This window comes from Ovis aries, chromosome 12 (assembly GCF_016772045.2).
Source record: "Ovis aries strain OAR_USU_Benz2616 breed Rambouillet chromosome 12, ARS-UI_Ramb_v3.0, whole genome shotgun sequence".
Classification (NCBI taxonomy): Eukaryota; Metazoa; Chordata; class Mammalia; order Artiodactyla; family Bovidae; genus Ovis; species Ovis aries.
The window spans coordinates 28,984,553-29,004,547 of NC_056065.1; the positions used below are offsets into that span (position 1 = coordinate 28,984,553).

Below are 19,995 nucleotides of genomic sequence, written 5' to 3' on the forward strand. Positions count from 1 at the left end.
GGACAGCCCCAAAGAACTCAACTATGTGTTCACAGAACCGTTGCTGTAACCTTTAAGACAGCACAGAGAATAGGAAAAGGGTCAGAGGACTAAAGACAGGTCAATATTTGCCTACTGTTCTGCCAAACTGGATTCTGGAAGCTTCCGACTGGCAAACATAGGGCTGGTTTATAGAACAAGTGAGTTGTAAGCATTTACAGAGAAAAGTAGACATCACTACCAGTCTCATGGATTCAGCAAGAAAAAAATCTCAGCAAAGCACTCTCTTCTTTGGATGCAGGCTACAAAATCAGGACGAACGCTACAGAGAATGAGTTTATAGCTCATCAAGTTGCATGAAAAAACAGAAATAAAATCTGTACTAGACAGTGGGTAATTAGTTCTGAAGCTGTTTGAATTATATCCCGGGGGCTACTAACCTCAAGGAATGCTTCTGTTAAGGCCCCAGAGGATTCCTTCCTAAGTCGAATTCTAGGCAACCTTTTCTAATTTTTATTTATTTACTTATTATTTATCTTTGGCTGTGTTGGGTGTTCACTGCTGCCCACCGACTTTCTCCAGTTGCAGCAAGCCAGGGCTACTATTCATCGCAGAGCACTGGCTCCAGGTGCTTGGACTCAGTAGTTGCGGCACACAGGTTTAGTTGCTCTGCAACACGTGGGATCCTCCCAGACCAGGTACCACACCCGTGTCCCCTGCAGTGGCAGCAGGTTCTTAACATCTGGACCACCAGGAAGTCCCAGGCAAGCTGTTGATCAATGACTTCTTTAACTGGTAAATACAGCAGGACTAACTGGTCTGGAGCGGCCTCAATCATAATCGATAAATGAATGACCTGGACACCTATGCTGCACTTGACAGTTTATCAAGTACTTTTACATATTTTATCTCATTTGAGCCACCCCCACCCCCAAGTGAGGGAGCCTGGGACCATGACGTTAATTTTGCAGTTTAAGAAGCTCGGACTCAGCCACCAGGGTTTCTCGACCTCTGCCACATTCATGGCTCAGATGGAGTAATTTGTGGCTTTGCTGTGCACTGCAGGGTGCCGCGCAGCATCCCTGACCTCTACCCACACAACAGCAGTGGCACTTCTTTCCTTCAAGCTGTGATAGACAAAAATATCTGTAGGTCTTCTTCTTACCCTCTCAAAAAGCTGGGATGGCTAGTGAGTATGATAAAACACAGAAATCAGGAGTCAGAATTATCTTGAGCAAAATGCTAGGCCAAAACCAATAATAAAAGAAAATGGAGGTTCTACATTTTGGTGTTAAAGATACTCCCTCTATAGTGAGGTGGGTGCTGGTTTCAGAGCTGTTATATATGGTGGACCCGGGGGCCAAGTGTGTGAACAGCAGTGCAGGTGTCTCCCCACCTCCCCGCCTCCACGGCCCCAGCACTGCCCTATGGTCCTCTCTCCCCTCCCCACCCACTGCAGCGGACCCCAAGACACTGCAGAGCGCACACCGCCCTGAACTTGCCGCCTCCCCATCCGCACCCTGCCCTTCCCAGGAGTCTGGTGTGCAATGAAACCAGCAGACAGCTTGCAAGAAGGAAGAGAGGGGAAAGGTGGGGGAAAGGGCTGGGAGAAGAGGAGGCAGGGCACGGAGAAACCATGGCGAGGCCAGTACCACCACAGTGAGCTGCAGAGTCGGGGGGCATCGCAGGAGGGTGGGGGTGAGGACAGGGAGGGGCTGAGGGCAAGCCCCTAAGTCTAGGACCAGGAAGAAAAGAGAATAAGGTGGAGCGTGTCCCCCAGGCCTCCTCCTCAGCCCTCCATCATTCCCACTTTCATCATCTTCCCTCATCCCCCAGCCTCTGCCTGGCCCCTCACCCGGGACACCCAGCTTCACCTACTACCCACTCATAATGCCTCTACCTGGGAGTCTCTGGAATTCAACACAATTGGTTAAAATCCTGGCTTTACCAAGTACTAGCCTCTCTCTTAGTTTCCGTATCTGTGAAATGGGGATAATAGCTTTGCTCTGGGATTAAATGAGGACTAAGCTGGCACACAGAAAGTGCTCCCTGTAGCTAGAATGAGATGTACTGGATACCCCTGGCAGGTAAAGAGTAATCTTATTCTACGGCCCCAAAGGCCAGCTCCCACCTCTGACGAGGCCACAGCTAAGAGATGAAACAGGGGCGGGCCAGGCCCTGCACTTTCTCCTCTGTTTCCTGAGGACACTGTCTTCTTGTTGGAGCATTAGCTGCTCCTACTTCTCAGGGTCCCTTCAGAGACAAAGTGCCCACTAAGGTGACTGATTTTCTCCAAAAAAGTGACTGTTGCTATTAGCAATGAGAAAAACAACACACCACGCCTTGATATCCAGTGAGGGCTCTGAATAGTTTCTAAGTGCTTCATCACACTTACTAAAGTCACAGAATCTTAGAGCTGAAACACTGCAGAAGTGACATGGTCCCAGACTCCCCCTCAGGCGTGAGTACCCCCTACCCTCATAGGGACTGCAGGGGGCTCAGCATAACCAGTCCCCACTTCCAGGAAACACACCCACCACGGATCACACTTGGGGATACCAACTTCCTACATAAGGACAGAGAGTGTGTCCTTGATTAAAAAGAGGACACACCCTGACGTTCATTCACCTGGCCTTCTTGGGAACAAGTCATATCAGAAACCACTAACCAAACTGGTTCACTTGAATCTGGAGGTGTCACTATCTGAGAATAATGCTGCAGAGTTCACTGAACCAGAAAACACGGGCAAGCATCAACTACCAGCTGGAGGTCCAGGAAGAGGTCCACTGATTAAAGAGATGTGCCTGTGACCAGGTGGTCAACCTTCCTGCATCTGTTTCCTTGGCTGAGAGATGGCAGAAATCATCATCATGGGGCATGATGAAGGCATGACGCATTTAAGGGCACCGTGAGGTGTTTAGCAAATATTCAACAGAGGTTAAGTTTCTTTCCCCTTTCTTCACAAATAGGCAAATCTGAAAGTTCACAAACACACAGTACAGCAAACACAAGGAATAGAATCTCTGCCTTAGAGACAAGTGAGCGCGGCAGATGGAGCCCTGGCAGGGGCCAGCGAGGGCGCTGGTTCCTCTTCTGGGCACCCTCACTGTGCGGCCCTTGGGTGGGGGTTCCCTTCACTCTGGCTGTCTGCGAATGACGTCGCGCCGCTTCCATGCTGAGGAAGAAGCACCGAAATACAGCGTCTCTCTCGTGAGGAGGGTCTGCGTGCGGTTCCCCGCACTCACTCCCTTCTCGACATGAACGTGGGGGCTAGAAGCGGGAGTGACTCCAGGGGAAGACACTGGCACCTCGCTCCGGGCAGTGAGAGAGAGAGGGACAGCTCTCAGCATCTCTGCACAGAACCCTGAGCTCTCCAGGTGAGGGCAGCCCCTGCAAGACCACGGTTCTCTGTCCTCTCCTGGCACCCTGGGCCCCAGCCATGTCCCAGGCCAGGGCCCTTAGCTAGGGTTGGTGGTGTCTCCTGGGAGACCTCACCAAAGTGAGTGCAGGCCTGAGGGGCGATGAGCTCCCAAGCCTGCCTTTCCCAAGCCAAGCCCTCAAGGGGAAAATATAATTACCAAAACTGAACTCTAAAGGGACGGCAGACTGTGGTGATGCGTCCAGTTCTCTGCTACACATTATCCCTGAGAAGTGCCTTTCCTTGTGCATGAAGGCTAAACCATCTTCTCAGAGATCGTTCCAGGGAAGGGTCCTGTCAGAACGAGAAAGAACAGCCAGCCACACAGGTGCCTTTACGTCTGCATGTAAAGGGCCCAAGGAACGAATGGCCTCCTGGGGAAGTGCCGGTTAGGGCCACCAGACCAGACACGTGTCACGCTGCCCTCTCCAGACAGATGGGGCGCAGGGGCACTGCCCCACGGCAGGGTGGCACCACAGGCTGAAAGGCACATTGGGGCTTGTCTGCCCAACCAGATCAAATCTCATTTCTGTTCCCTAAATGTCATGGGCAGGACTGTCAAAGGCCAAGAGGACCCACAATGGACCGTTTCCTAAGGGCAGAAGTTGTGCTGAATTTCTGTTTCTGCAGCACCTAGCATGGTGCCTGGAAAACAGGGTAGATGTTCAGGAAATCTCTGTTGATGTGCAAGACGAGAAAGGTCACTGAGTTGCTAAGGCCTCTAATGTGGCAGTTACAGCTCATTTCTGGACTGAACAGGGCTGACCTCAGGGCAGAGGGGCAGGGCCAGGAATGCTGAGCCCATGGGTGATGAGAAACCTCTCTTAACTGAGACACGGATGCTCTGAGCTAATGAGAGGAGGAGAGCTTTTCAGAATCATAAAGCTGAAGAGTGCGTGCCTTCTCGTTGCATTTTGCCTCTTTCCAGACTCAGAGCAGGGCCCACCTAAACCACACCTGGAAAGACAAAGGCCAGGGGACAGGTATGGTTCACTCACGTTTGAATGGGTCATAATTCTGTCACTCCAGCAGCTGGAGACAAACGGAAAAGACACACTCCTCCTGCAGGTGGCTGATCCCAAAGCCAGGGAGCCCCTGGCCAAGATGAGGGCATCAGGAAGAGGAGAGGCATCATCTGCAGAAGGTTCTGGAAGGCTGCACCCCAATGGGGCAACCCTCTCCTCGTCAGACCACGGAGCTGGAGCCCAGCTCTGCACCTGGCCTCTCCTCCAGTCCTGGTGACTCAGCACTCGCAGGCCTGCCGCTGGGCTCCAGGAAGAGTACCCGGCTGCACCAGCTCTGTTACTCTGGTCATGGCGCAGGCTGATGCCCTCTCCAAACTGCTGCACTTACTTGCTTAAAATGAAGAAGGCTGAGCCTGGCAGCTCAAGAAAGAGCTGGAAAACTAGTATCAAACCAAGGTCATCTGGAAACTCAAACATACTGCTGGGGAGGACCCAGGGAGGAGCTGATGGGCAAGGAACAATGCCTTAAGTTTTCCTCCGGTTCCTTGAACTCTCCATGGCCCTGTGGCCTCCATTCCCCCCACCCCACCACCATCTCTCATAAAGAGCAGCCTTGACTTTCTAACACACTGATAATAAAGACCTGTCAGGCCAAGAGAAAGGGAAAGTTCTCAGCCCAAAGCGGAGTATTCAGTGGGCTGTTTGCTTAATAGGAAGGCTGAATAAGCAGCCTTCTGGTCACAGCGGCTGTGTGACAGAGAAAGCAAAGGTGCAAGGGTGGGATGCCTGGGGGATGACCTCTGAGGGTCTCAGCACCACCAGGCACCCACTGGCTCTGACAACACTGATTCCCTAGTCTGCAGTCTGCACTGAGAGGTGGGGGAGAGCAGAACAGTTCTGACCCCAGACTCCAGAGCCAGGCTGCCTGTGCTCACATACTAGAACTTTCCCTGACACTTGAGAAGTTACTTAACCTGTGTCTCAGTTTCATCATCTCCAAAATAGATATATTAACAGCCTGATCTCACAGGCCCATTATGAGGATTAAACAAGCCAGGATACTGAAAGCACCGAGAACAATGCCTGACATATATTAAGCCCACAAGAGTTAACTACCAGCATCTTTACTGACAACTTTCTGAGAGCAGTCCCTACTCAGATATTCTCCACAGCACCCAGCATGGCCTCATCAGTGTGAAACAAAAACAATTAGTACCATTTACCATGTATGCATCTTGGGGATTTACATCACTCAGTCCCCACATAAACCCAATGCAGGAAGTATTCTGATAGACGATAACTATCTTGCCTAAAATGATACCAGTAATTGGCCACCTGGGATTGAAACTCAGCCTCTGACTCCAGAGCCACAGGCTACGCTGCCTGACTGCTGACTACCACCTGCTCAGCACAGAACAAGATGGCACCAGAAGCCCTTTAAACAGCAGTCAAATAAGAGAGGACAAGAATACAAAAAGAGATGCTGTAGACTTCAGAAGAAATTCACTATCTTATAAAAGCTTGTGTCCTTCTCTGGACCTAAGTTTGTCATCATCTGCTGCTTTCCCTTTGACTCTGGAATTCCAACTGCACAGGGTACTGCTCACGGCACCTTTGAGTCTTCGTGTGAACACACTTCCAAGAATTTCAAATGCTCTTGGCATTCTGATCAGAAGCCAGCCACACAGGATCGGTGGGAGCTGCAGGCAAGGCTCCCTGCTACATTAGCCAGGAACTTCCTGCTTTTGGAAGAAGTACCGTTTCTACAGAACAGAGAGTACAATCCCCAAAGGAGAATTCCTGTAAGGCTCTGAGGGTTCTAACATCTTCTGACAATGGCCGTACTTCAAAAACTTGACCTTCCCCATTTTCTCTAAGGACCTCATCTCTTAAGCGCGGCAGATATATGAAGACTTGCTCAGTGAACCGTCAGCATGGCAGGGAGTAAGAGAGTTGGTGAGTCCTCCCACTGTTCACCAGGCCTGAAATGAGCATACTTTAGGGACACTCACTAACCCAGCTGCTTGTGACGGGAAGCCACCTCCTTCCTTATGCACTGAATGATTCTCACTGACCTCACACAGCATCAGCACCATAAACATCCCTACTTCTGCAGAACAACCAGTACCAAATAGCCATTTCCTGCTCACCAATTGCTCCCTTATCAGAAAGCTTCCTCCTCCTTCCTCCTCTAACACCCGTGTGCACACACACACACTGAGAGGATCAGAAAAGGCAGGAAATGCTTGCCTAAGACCGGAGAAAATATCAGAGAACAGAAAGAGACCAAAAAAAAAAAAAAAAATTCACCAGCTATTTGTCTAGCAGGGCAACTGTTTCCCCAACAGAAAAATCAACTTGAGACTCCCCCTTGATCTCAACACAATGAACCACCAAGAAGGAATTACTAACCTTCTGCTGGGCTGCCTATGTTCTTCTAGGGCCTCACTGTATCTCTGTTAAAAAGGCAGGACACCACAGCAGGCACCACACCTAGAGAGAGACGAACTGAGCCGACTACACTTGCAGGGTAAGAGTGTAGATTTAAGTCAAATCATTTGGCCCTGAGAAACCCATGGAACAACTTCTCACTTGTTTCTTTACTGGGCAGGTGTTAACGCGGTTTCATTAACAGTGCACTTCCGTACTTCATCCGTCTAAAATTCAAGTCTTAAGTCTAGAGTGGAGTCAGAACCGGGAAACCCAGAACCAGGGGACCTCCGTTCGTGTGCTAAGAGCAAGAAAGCGAATTTAAAGGAGGGTCATCACCAGGAACCAACATTTCAAAGGGCTTTCTTTAGTCCCTGGTGTGTTTTCTGCTGATCTATAGAACTGTTCCTTGCCCCAGCTCCCTGCAATATCAAGGAACCAGGAGTTAGAATAATTTCATTCCTTCCTAATTAAACATTTTTTTCCTCCAGTAGATAATCTACATTGACCCTATCGAGGAAAAAAATCTGAGCCGGTGTAACTGCAGGAGGTGGTTTATTTTCACAACAGTAAAATATCTAAACCAAATATGCCCTGTGTTTTAGCAGCTTAAACACTGAGGTCTGACAAGGACCCAAGATTCCACTTCGCTTGCCAAGGGCTAAGTGTGTATGTTTAAGTAGGAGAAAGTGATTATGAAGAAAAATGGGAATGTCTGAGTAGGTGAAGGGGAAAGGGGTGCAGATATTGCTAGAAAAATGAGAATGCACTCTGAAGTCCCATCGCCTAAGCATGAGAAAAAGCGAGGGTCAGTCAGTACCCCTGGGTGTTTAGGGCTGAGCCGCCCCTGAAACCAACGAAGCCTGCACCGGGGACCCAGGAGACCCGGCCTGACTTCATTTCCCACTCGAGCTGTTTACAATTAACCGACAGAGCGGCGGGCCTTCCGGCCTCCGTTCGGGTTCGCCCTGCCAGAGAGGTCTGGGGAGGGCCGGCTCTCGGAGGGGCTCACCGCCTCTCGGTTCCTCCGGGCTCCCAGCCCCAAACCCCAGCGCGGGCTCCTCCCGGGCGGCCTGCCTGCCGCCCACGCGCGGAAGCCCGCGGCAGGGGAGGGGGGCGCCGCCTCCCGGCATGCTCGGCGGCGGGGCGCGCGCCCGTGGTGGTCACGTGACGGTACGGGCGGGCCCGCGCGTCTGCACGCGGCGGGGTGAATGGAGCCGGAGACGCTGTTCTGCTTATTGGCTTGCTTCCTCGGCGGTGGCAAAGACCTGGGGACCGCCACTGCACGGTTTCGGAAGGAATCCCTGCGCCGCTCTTTGCCAGCGCCACGGTCTTTTCGAGAACCTACAGAAGTCTCAGTTTACGCATTTGTAAAAATGGGTACAATAGCTCTTTTCTCGGGATTTTGTGAAAAACGAAAGGGATACTCTAGGTGTGCTGACCTACTTTACTGAGTTAGCAATAATTTGTGATTGATATTTTATGGCACGCTAAACGGGTTTATTCTGGAGTATTTGTACTGTTAAATACCACTCAGTTGAGCAGCCTCCGTTTTTCATATCGCCGAGTATGTTGAATTCAGCCTAGACTGAATTCCCGAAATTATCAGCTCTCATGTTTTCTCTGGTGGCTCAGTTGGTGAAGAGTCTGCTTGCAATGCAGGAGACTTGTGTTCAATGCCTGGATCAGGAAGATGCCCTGGAGAAGGAAATGGCAACCCACTCTAGTATTTTTCCCTGGAGAATTTCATTGACTACAGTCGGCTACGATCCATGGGGTCACAAAGAGTTGGACACGACTGGGTGACTGACTATATCTTCCCCCATCCCTCTTACCCCCAGGACCTTTTGGTCTCACTGTTTGTTAACTTTGTGTAAGACTGATAAAAAAAAAAAAAGCCACAAGTCAACAGAAACCTTCATTTCTTCAAAAAACAGTGTGCCCAACTCCTCGAACACCTTGTGAAAGATACCGACCAGTTCTGCATCCAAACCCAGCAGACTTAAGCTTCCCAAGACCTCAAAGACTGGGAGGGTCAGGCCTTAGTACTATTTGTTCACAGCCCAGAGAACTTTGAATAATTCAGTCTTAGGCTGAATTCAATATACTTTGGGTATGAAAAACAGAGGCTGCTAAAATCAGAATTTAGAGTAGAATAAACCTAACAGTACAAGCACTTAAGAAAAGTCTGTTTAGCATGCTATAAAATATCAGTTACAAATTATAAACTTATTAAATTAGATCCCCAGTGTAACTGTACATGACTAAGAAAGTAATAAAACAACTTATCTTTTTAAAAATTGCTATATAATTTAGGCTAGCCACGCCCCCCCCCAAAAAACAAATATAATTGATCAAAGTTGAGAGAATTCCCTGTATAAACCTTGTGTGTGCTGATGAAAATGTATGAGACTGGGGGGGAAAAAAAGCCCCATCTAGTTTCTTTCCTGGGTCATTATGAAGAATTGAATGAGCAGGCAACATTTAAAACTGTCTCAGGAATGCAACCTTTTCTCATTCTAGGGAAACAAATAGAAAGACCTAGACAAAAGCACTGGAGATAAAAATGACTGTGGGGAAAGAGTTTACAGTGGCTTGAAACAAAGCAGTGCATCATTTTGGCAAGTTTACAGCCAGGCTTTTTTCAGGGATCACTGGCTACTTAAACAGTAAGTAATAGAAGTTCAACAATGCAGTGCCCAGTCTAGGAATAAGAGGCTTTCGGCTCCGCAGCTGATACAGGAAAACCTGTGACTTCACACAACTTCAACTTTTGAATTCTTGAGCTGGACTGAATTTTCTTAGTTGTAGGCTCCTTTACACTGTGAAAAAAACTTCTCAAAGTTTAGAACTGGGAAGGACAGCTACTGGCAAAATTGTTGGTGTGTTTTTTAGAAGAATTACTGCATTGCTCCTGCTTGGTTAGAGGTGCTAAATGTTCAGAGATGAGTTCTAGAAGAGGCAGGAAACAAGAACAGCATCAACGGTGTGGTTGAACCAGATCCATAGGTTCCCCACACTCAGGCCACTGTCCTACACAGTGAAATCATCCTAATATTTAGGGGCTAAATATTCATCCTGTAAAATATTTAGGGGCTAATGCCTTTATCACTTGCCCTCCAATTTACAGAAACATTTCAATGGCCAGAGGGAAAGAAGAGATCCTAGAAACATAAAATCGGGGTTGAAGACTCTGATTCTCTCCCTTCTGCCCCAACTCCTGTTGACTTCCTGGGTCAAATCCAAGTATTGAGAAGCAGCGGTGCGCACATATATGCACACATGCCTTTAACCTCCCACCAGAAAGATTTGTGACTGTCTCCACCTCACTGCAGGAGGCTGAGCTGGCCTGGATGGCTGGAGGCTCAGTGGGGGACCATGGGCCTCTTCCCTCCAGCTAATACCAAATGATACTGGGACTTTTCTCCTGACTCCTGAAGACACATTTTGAGGCCCAAGTCATTCCTTTCAGCTCCATCTCAGGCAGATCACATGAGGAATTAGAAAAGTCCCTGGGAACTGAAGCAAAGCTTCTTAACCAAGTAAGCCCAGAGGTGCTGAGAAAGCACTCTGATCAACCAGAAGAAAATTTCCTCCCTCTCTTCCAACTCCCAAGGACCCATCTGTTCACAAAAACAATGCAACCAGCCCATTCTCTCATGTCCCAGGCTTTCAAAGGCGAAGGGTCAGCAGGCAAGGCTAAAGGCTGCTGGGAGTTGCCAGGGACATCTGGGCAGATGCTCCCCTCCACACCACATACACTTGAAAGATTTCAATGGTTTTGGAGGCAGTACAAAATTGTCAAAGAATAAGATACAGGGAAAGAACGTGGTATCACAGAGTTTAACTCAACCCTGGAAAAAAACAACACAAAACCAACCAACCAAAAAACCAGATAGTAAAACTCTGGGCTGGATAGTTGCTTTTTTCAAGTAAGTATAAGAGGCTCCCTTTTGTCCACTTCCAATCCCAGGTTCCTTGACCAGAAACTTTCTAGAACTTTGGCTTTCTGAGTTAAAAAGGGACCTCAGAGATCAACAGATCTTTGGGTTCTAAACCTGCAGACTGTGGACTTAAGTGGAGATGGGCTTCTAGCTATAAATGTCCTGAAAGAGCATACACAATGATGTGTGAATTATGCACTTTTCCAGGGAAAGGATGCACTACTTTCAACCCGTTTCCAAAACACAAGGTCCAAAATGGGGTTAAAACCATCAATCTAGTCCAACTCTCGGGCTTCAGAGATAAGGCTCAGAAACTCAACTGAGTGCTCCAGGTGACAGAGCAAATTACATGCCACCTTCCAAAGCTGGTTGGGCCCGTGGGAGGGGAGGACACCGCATGCACTAACAGGCTCTTTCCCATTCTAATTACAAGGATTCCATGAAGTCTCCAGCCGCCACTCTGTCTGGCTTTCTGGGTCTGGGTGTGTCGGTCACCACTTGGTTGCCAAGGTGTACAGATGGCCAGGGGCCTGGGGGTGGCTGGATGTGGCCAGTTGCGAGCTAGCTAGCACCCAAGCACCAGCTTACATCACACTGCTTCCTGGAAGCTCAAAAGGGGGTCTTCAAAAAACTCATTTTCACAGGGTGAGGCACAGTTCAGTCCTCTAAGGACCCATCACAAAGGTTGGTCGCATAAACAAAATCAGTAAAAAGCACTGCCCTTGAGTACCAGGTGGTCCCTATTTCCAGGCTAAGACAATTAACAATTTCACAAGGGGGAAAATAGAGATTGATTAGAATAAATTGGAATGAAACACTTTCTCTTTTTTCAGAGAAAATCATGGAATAGAAATATATTTGTAATAACGGAACTAATAGCTTCAAGTGCTATCAACACGGGCCATGTTGATACATGGTTACACGGTTGCTAATTACACGGTTGCTCAATGGGGATAGACAGTCCATTTGCACATGAGTAATTAAAGGCCATCATCACAAGGAAACGTGTAGAGTCTCACTTAAAGAATTATAAATTAAAACCCTAAGGGAAAAAAAGATTAAAGGACAATTAGACAATACCAGACTAGAAAGAAAACCCAGTGGTGGTAGGGAAGCCAGAGCATTTAGACCTTGCAGATGACCCTGAATTGGTTCAGTTTTTCCAGAGGGTAAGGTGGGACAACGACACAGTCACAAGTTCTTCTTGGGCTCTGACAAACAATGCCACTAAGAAGACAATTTCCCAAGTTAGTAACTAACAGAAGTAGAGAAAAGGTAATTTTTTAAAAAATGCTCATTGCCGCATATAGCAACAGCTACATCCAACCAGTCCATCCTAAAGGAGATCAGTCCTGGGTGTTCATCCGAAGGACTGATGTTGAAGCTGAAACTCCAATACTTTGGCCACCTGATGCGAGGAGCTGACTCATTTCAAAAGATCCTGACGCTGGGAAAGATTGAGGGCAGGAGGAGAAGGGGACGACAGAGGATGAGATGGTTGGATGGCATCATCGACTCAGTGGACATGGGTTTGGGTGGACTCCGGGAGTTGGTGATGGACAGGGAGGCCTGCGTGCTGCAGTTCATGGGGTCGCAAAGAGTCAGACACAACTGAGCGACTGAACTGAATGAACTGAACAGTAAAGGCATGACCACGTAAATTATGTAATGGTTCAAAGCTGAGGCTCAAGACTCAGGCTGCAGTCCCTTTCTAGATAGTCTGTGCCTCCGTTTCCTCACCTGAAAATGAGTTGCTATGAGGAGTAAGTAAAATAATCCATGGAAAACACTTAAAACAGTGCCTGTTCTACAGTAAGTGCTTGATAAAAGTTAGGTGCTATTATTATATATTAACTTACAAAGAGGACTTCCTTGGTGGTCCAGTGGCTAAGACTCCATGTTCCCAATGCAGGGGGCCTGGGTTCAGTCCCTGGTCAGGGAACTAGATCCCACATGCCATAGCTAAAGATCCCACAAGCTGCAACTAAGACCTGGTGCAGTCAAATAAATAAATTAAAATTTTTTTCTTTTAAATATTCACTTAAAATGACAAGCAGATGACCCCATGTCCGTTCCTGAAAACATGGGATGACATTCAAATGATAAAGTCAAAAGATAAAACTACTACAATTGGATTATAGGTATGTAAAACAAAGTTATGCAGCTTATCAAAGTCCACTGAGAATAAAAAGTTAAATTGCTTGTTATTGTTAGACTCTATTTAATGTTTATGTTAAAAATCGAAAAGAATAAAGAAGATAATCAACACTGCCTCAAACCTTTGGCAGGATGAGGCAGGGAACAGAAATACGGACCTGGTACTGTTTGGGTGTCTGCACTGCACCAGGGAACCCAGCAGCAAGTGTGCTGGGTGGAGCTCCCCGGGAGTAACCGCGTACTAATTAAGTTCCTCTCACACTGGAGGAGGACTTGGGCGACACATTCTGGTCAGTGAGACACTGGGGATATCTGCTGGCACTTCTGAGAAAAATGTCTCAGACTCAGAGAAGAAGCACCCCCCTTCCCCTCCATGCGGGACGCCTGGATCTGCAGCACCTGCCCCGTCATCCCAGAGAAGAGGGGCGTCAGCATGCCCCGGGGATGCAGCAGACTGATGCAAAGGACAGGAGTGACCCTGCTGCTCTAAGGAACTACCCGAGGCCACAGCTGCCTGTGCTGGGGCCTGTGAATTAAGGTGAAATAGCACCGTCTCCTTATGGGCTTCCCAGGTGGCTCAGTGGTAAAGAATCCGCCTGCCATGCAGGAGACGCAGGTTCAATCTCTGGGTCGGGAAGATCCCCTGGAGAAGGAAATGGCAACCCACTCCAGTATTCCTGCCTGGGAAATCCTGTGGACAGAGGAGCCTGGTGGGCTACAGACCACGGGGTCACAAAAGAGTCGGACATGACTTAGTGAGTATACCACAACAGCAACAAAATACATTTTCCTTATGGTCAAGCCAGCAGAGTTGCAGTTTTCTGTTACTTGCAGCGAGAGCATCTTCACTGATGGGGCAGGGAGCATGAACAGCCTTCTGATGGAGGCCTGGCAGCCCCTCAAAGCCCTGTGCCCTGTGGATTCTGCAGGAGGCCTCGCTGGAGCCCATCCTGGAGCGTGCTCAGGGTGGAAGGAGAAAAGGCAGTGGCTCTTCTATCTCCATCCTACGGAAGACCTAAGGACAACTTAGGCTTTTACCCAGCCTAAGGACATCCTACCCTGGCCTAAGGACAACTCCAGACGGTGCAGCAAGCAGGTGACAGTACAGGCCGGCTGAGCTCCCGACGTCTGGTCCCTTAAGAGGGGACCGGCAGAGGCCTCCTGGACTCCAGTGTTCATTTCTGGATTCACATGTTTCACAAAGCCTGTGACAAAACTGCCCTGTGGAGTAGGGCTGCCAGGAAATGCACAGGACACCCAGTTAAGTCTGAGTCAAATAAAGAACAGTAACTTTTTACTAAGTATATCCCACATGTGAGGCTTGCATGCCTCTGCTCCAGTTCTCCCGTCTCTGCCAGGTGCCAGACTCAGGACACAGGCCTCTGCCTGCACACTGGACACGGAGATGACCTCCCTGCCCCCTGCTCATCATCTGGGCATCCCTCAGTGTATCTGGCCCAGAGGCAGGAGGATGGCCGGCGTCTGGCCTCATGAGGTCTCCGATGAGTCTAGGAAAGTCTGGTTCACATGTTTAGAGGAACAGACAAGACGTGGCTGATGCTTAAAAGGCAGGGGTGGGGCAGGCATTGCTCTGGTTTCGGGAGGTGGGCAGCTAGGCAGCAGGTGGTGGAGGACTTGGGGGCGCACAGTGGCTCCTGACTTCCAACTTCCCCCATAAGAACTTCATTGATGAAGCAGAAGAGATGTTTCCCCCAGCCTGCTCTGTCTGAATGTGAGTCCCCTGACTCTGGTCCCCTGTCTCTAGACTCACCTCATCTGTGGTCACGATGGCAGCATGGTCTCGTCCAGCAGATCATGTCTTATGGTACCATCCCCCAGGCCAAGGACAAGGTGTGTGGAATTTGCTTGGTGTGACACTGTCTACACCTGCTCACAAACGATCCCTTAATATAGCTGGCCCATGAGAGCAGAGCCTCATTTCCTGGAACCTGGCTTTATGGTTCCTGTCTGGTATCCCTCCAGTGTCCTGCCCAGGCCAGCACTGGTGCACAGTAAGTGCCTGTGAAAAAACATCTCACAGACTAAGGAAGATCTGACCAAAACCTCCAGCCATGTTTTAGCGACATGACAGGTTTCCCTTTCCCAGCCCCTCTCTCCTCATCCCAGTTTGCTGCCTCTTGTAGAAGGGGCTGTGCCAACAAGGTATCTTCGGAAAAGTTTGGAGCTGGTGACCACAAACTTCAGGACAGGAGGGAGGAAACAAATGGAATCTCTTGCATTCACAGTGACCCCTTTTTTCTTTCCAGAAACAGGAAGGAGAACTAAACAGAAATGACAGGTAAAATGCTGTATTATTTGCAAGACCCAGTGCAAAGTGAAAACAGGTGCACCTTGTATTCACAAAGTGGGGAATAGGGCCAGGAATGGCAGTTAAAATAGAAAACTTTTTTCCTCTCTTCCACAGTCACTCTTTCTCTACCTGATACAGTGTCGGTCTCTGCTGTCTAAACATCTCTAGGCCTGGGCAGACCCTCATGGGACCCAGCAGCCTTGCCCTGTGACTGTGGCCACTCAAGGGAGCTGCTGGGTCCCCTCCCGTCAGCCACCAGGTCAGGGAGGTCTCCTCTCCCCACAGGCCTGCCCCAGGATAGGAGCATCCACAGGATCAGAACCTCCCCGTGGGACACACTTGGTACCTGGATGGGGAGTGAGTGGGAGACTCAACCCCACTGAGTCATTGCTTTGTAGTGCTGCCAGCCTCGGGTGGGATGGCTGCCACGACCCACCAGTGGCACAGACCCTGGCCCTCCCTGGGCCCTCCCCCAGGCCCCCGCTGGGACATCATCAGTTGCTGGGGTGTGGGGTGGGGAGAGGAGGCAGATGGAGCCCCAGTCCAGGGGACCCAGTCTCCCCACACTTCATTTACAAAACATGACTCAAAGACAGAATTATTAAGACTTTCAAGATGGTGACTGCAGAGCATTAAGCCCAAGGGTGGGAGAGAGAGCAGGGGCCCCTGTGTGATTGCACTGGACGTTCACTCAGGAAGCTGAGTGATGAAAAACTGAGGATGAAAAATTAAACTTGATCACTTAAAAAAAAATCGGGCCCATACCTGGCCCAAGGTAACAAGGCATTTCTCAGCCTAACACTCGACCCCTGTCTCCTCCTCCACTGCCCCTAAAATTCTCTGGCTCCATTTGATACCCTCCTGAGATGCTGCCCAAGTAAATAATTCCTTTCAGTGGTTCCTAACCAGCAGCAGTACCTGGCTGGGCCCAGTGGATGCCTGGAAGGGGGGTGCACCGTGGACAACGGGATCACTACAGGCAAAGGGGCGGAAGGTATTAGTTGACCGGTAGCATGCTGGGCAGTCCCAAACCATGAGACAGGTCCCCCCAGCACAGCAGTGACACCCACTTAGAAAAACCACACAGGGGAATTTCAAGTCACCGAAGCTTCAGTGGAAACCAGCCCATCAGGGCCTCCTCCTCTCCTTTGTCGTGGAGGCGACAACAGAATCCCTCTGGAGTCCTGCCCGTTGTCCCCTCGAGTTCTGAGCTGAAGCTGCTGGGGCATCTGCCGATACTGAGCACCCCTCACCCACCGCGCCCATCCCTGGCCCCGAGGCCCTACCTTAAAAGGCAAGAAAGAGAAGAAAGAGGAGTTTCACTGTAGGTTGGAACCATGCAGGAGCTGGAGTGTGAGGTTGGTGATTTTTCTAGCTGCCCTTCATTGCCCTCCTCTCTCCTCCTCCTCCAAAGCAAGCCCTACTAGGGCCGCCCAGGGAGGGATGGGGGAGGGTCCCACGGATGCCCAGGGCTGGGAGGAGGGCTTCAGGAAATCTCCTTGCGGTGGCTGCTGTGAGCCACCAGGGTGGAAACTTAGCAAGCGTGAGATAATCGCCCAGTTTTATATATAGCACCTGTTTCTTCCGGAGACCTCAGAGCGAGGAAGGGCAGGTTTAACCACCTCGCGCCTCCCCAGGGGTGGGCAGGGCTCACTGGGACCTACCTTCTCGGAGCCCTGCTGGGAAGGGTCGGGCCCTTGGGAGGGGCACAGAGCCTGGATCCCCTGCTCTCCTGGCCTCTGTGGGCGCAGGGCCAGTGTGAGGATGAGTGATGGGTGAGCAAGACTCCCCACATTACATGGGCAACTGAGAAAGATGGCGAGGGGCAGCTGGGCTATCCGCCTCCTCTGCCTGAACAGAGCCCTAGAGCCCATGCACCTGCACACAGTTCCTGCTCAGCTGTCTGCCACGTGCCCACTTTACAGCTGAGAAAAAGGTGTTGAAAGGACAGTGGTCCTGGTTGGGAGAGCATGGCCTGGGAGGAGAGAGGGCTGGCTGGGCCCTGGCCCTGTGCTCAGCAGGCCCACCTGTCTGTTCCTGTCTGGTCCTGCATAATCTGCTTAAGGGGACCACAGACCTTGATGCTCCCCGAGAGAGGAAGAGGCTGGGGCTGTGAAAAATGTTAGGGAGCCCTGGTGCATCGTGGAGCACCCTGGGGTACCTGACTACAGCAGAGGGAGGAAGTTAATACAGCCCAGGTTAGGCAGCTGTCAGCAAACCACAGGCTGGTCTGGAGTGCTCCCCCACTGCACACCTGCTGTGGCACCCCTCCCTCGGGCACAGGCCCCCACGTGCACGCCTACAGCCATGCAGCGAGATGCTCCACCAAGACCCCAGAGGTGAACAGACTCTGGACCTAGCTGGCTATTCTCCACTCCTCTGGTCTCTGGAGGCCCCCTCCACCGAGTTCCCAGACTGTGACTAATCCTGTCTCACCGTGATTCGATGCCTGTGAGTCCCCCCCCCCCCCGCCCCCCTCATCTCTCTCCACCTCTCTTGCCCTGGCTCCCTACACACACCATGGTGAGAAATAGCTTGGAAACAGAGGGGAAACCAGGTTTGGAAAGAGCGCTTCACTGGGGAGGGAAGTGGCCAACAACTGCTATATTTATTTCTATTTTTCTAAGACCTCTGTGCCCCCTCTGCCTAGGGGTGACAAGGACTGCATCCTCCCCGCAGATTTCCGGTCTTTTCCCATTTTAGATCCACAGCTGCCCGTCTGTGTGTCTATCTCCTCGCCCCAGGGCCCAGGACAGAGGCGCGGTCTGAGTGAGTTTCCAACAAGGAAAATTTCTCCTGGGTTATTTATAAGACACCGGTGGAGACTTTCTAAAATCATCCCAAATGCTCCTGGTGGCTCCTGCTCTCATTCAGTGTTTCCTGGTATCTCAGAACAGCCCACGAAGGAGACCATCTTTCTACTTAGCTCAGGCTTGAAAGCTCTTCTACTTACTTACAATAGGGACAGCCAGCATCCTGAATGTTAAAGACGACTACCTGTGTGTGTCCTGAACACATACACCCACTTCCATAAAACAAACTACCGCATCCAGGCCGTATTTACTGGAATCCTCTCTCCCACTCTCACCCCTCAACGTTCTAACTCTAAAATGGGGGCCTGTGACTTGGTCCTAACCCACAGAGACCTCTCTGACTTATTCAGAGAATTAAAATTTTTTGGAGTCTTGATTGTCTAATTTTCTCTTTTTGCTCGGCTATTTCACAGTGGCTTTGGCAACAGACCATCTTTGAAAGCCAAGCAGGAGGGCCTCGGGGAGAGGATGAGGTGTCCATGCTCACATATCCCAGGTGTGGGCCTTTGACATCTATGGGAGACGTGGATGCTATCTCCAGCACATTTCCAGTTCTCCTTCCAGGCACGTAGTAGGTCTTGAGTCCTCTGTCCCCTTAAAGTTAGGTGAGGGTGTGAGACTTTCTTGATCAATTGCGCATAAACACAAGTGGCAGGTACTACTTCTGGGCTGAAGCTTTACAAGCCAGGACAGGATCTGCCACATTCTCATTCGCTCTGTCCTGGTACCCAGCGGAGCTCCAGACAGTGGCAGCACCACCAGCCTGGGTCACAGGGCGAGCATAACAAGCAGCAGAGCCCACAGCTGACCCAGGTCAGGTGGGCAGCATGAGCAAGAAACACACCTTTGTTGGTTTAGGGTCTATTTGTTATGCAATAAAACCTAGCTCATCCTGACTAATACAACACCTTTGATTGAAAGTAAAAATTATATGGCTGCTGTGAACCAAGCTTGCTGCTAAGACAAGAAAACAGCAACAGAGAGGGAAGTGAAGGGTCCAGAGGGAATTATCTGTCTCCCTTAAGCCAGGTTTGCTTTCTCACATTTCATGCTTTTGTGCAAGGGGGTCCTTCTACTCCAAATATCCTTCCCCTTTTTCTGCCTAAGTGAATGCCTCCAAAATTTAACTCAAACAGCACCATCTTGGAGATTTCTCTTCCCAACAATCCCAGATGGAGTGGCATCTGTCCTCTGCTTCCAGCAGGACTCCAAATGGACTTATCATTCTAAACACACAGATACTGGGCTGAACACTATTACCAGGGTAGGCAGTATGGCACCATGGTTACTAGGCTCTAGAGCGGTGACTCAACCAGAGGTGATCTGCCCCTCAGGGGACATTTGGCAACACCTGAACATATTTTTGGTTGTCATAACTTAGAGAAGGTGCAACTGGTCAGGGATGTTGTTAAGCCCCCTACAGTGCACAGAACAGCCCCCCAAACAAATATATATATTATGGCCCCAAATGTCAATAGTATCAAAGTTGAGAAAACCAATTCTAGAGTAAGAATGTCTGAATTCATTTCCATATTCTGACTCTTCTATTACTGTGATTTTAGGCAGATTAACTCCTCATTCAATGCTGACTACATAGTAAAAGCATAGTTAAGAATTCCCTGGCGGTCCAGTGGTTAAGACTCTGTTTCTCCACTATAGGGACTGTGGGTTTGATCCTGGTCAGAGAACTAAGCTCACACAAGTCATGAGTGTGAGGGGAAAAAAAAAGGACTGAAATAAATTATTGCATAATAGGTGTTGGGTATTGTCATTTGCATCCTTGATTGAACTGAAAATTCCTAGAGGGTAGGAACTAAGATTCACTAATACACAGATCCATATCTGCCAGGACAACCTGGATGCAGACAGCACACAATAAATATTGTGGCTGTATGAATAAAGAGTTATTAAGAGTTCACCCTTCCCTGAAAGTTAGCAAGTTGCAAATAGTAGATAAAACCCTTCACCTGGTCCCAAG

General features: G+C 49.6%; 1 protein-coding gene across 1 annotated transcript in view; it reads right to left on the minus strand.

Annotated features, from left to right (window-relative positions):
• Window positions 1-19,995, minus strand: part of ITPKB (inositol-trisphosphate 3-kinase B) — a 105,311-nt gene that overhangs the window by 62,692 nt on the left and 22,624 nt on the right. The gene's annotated exons all lie outside the window — the stretch shown is intronic.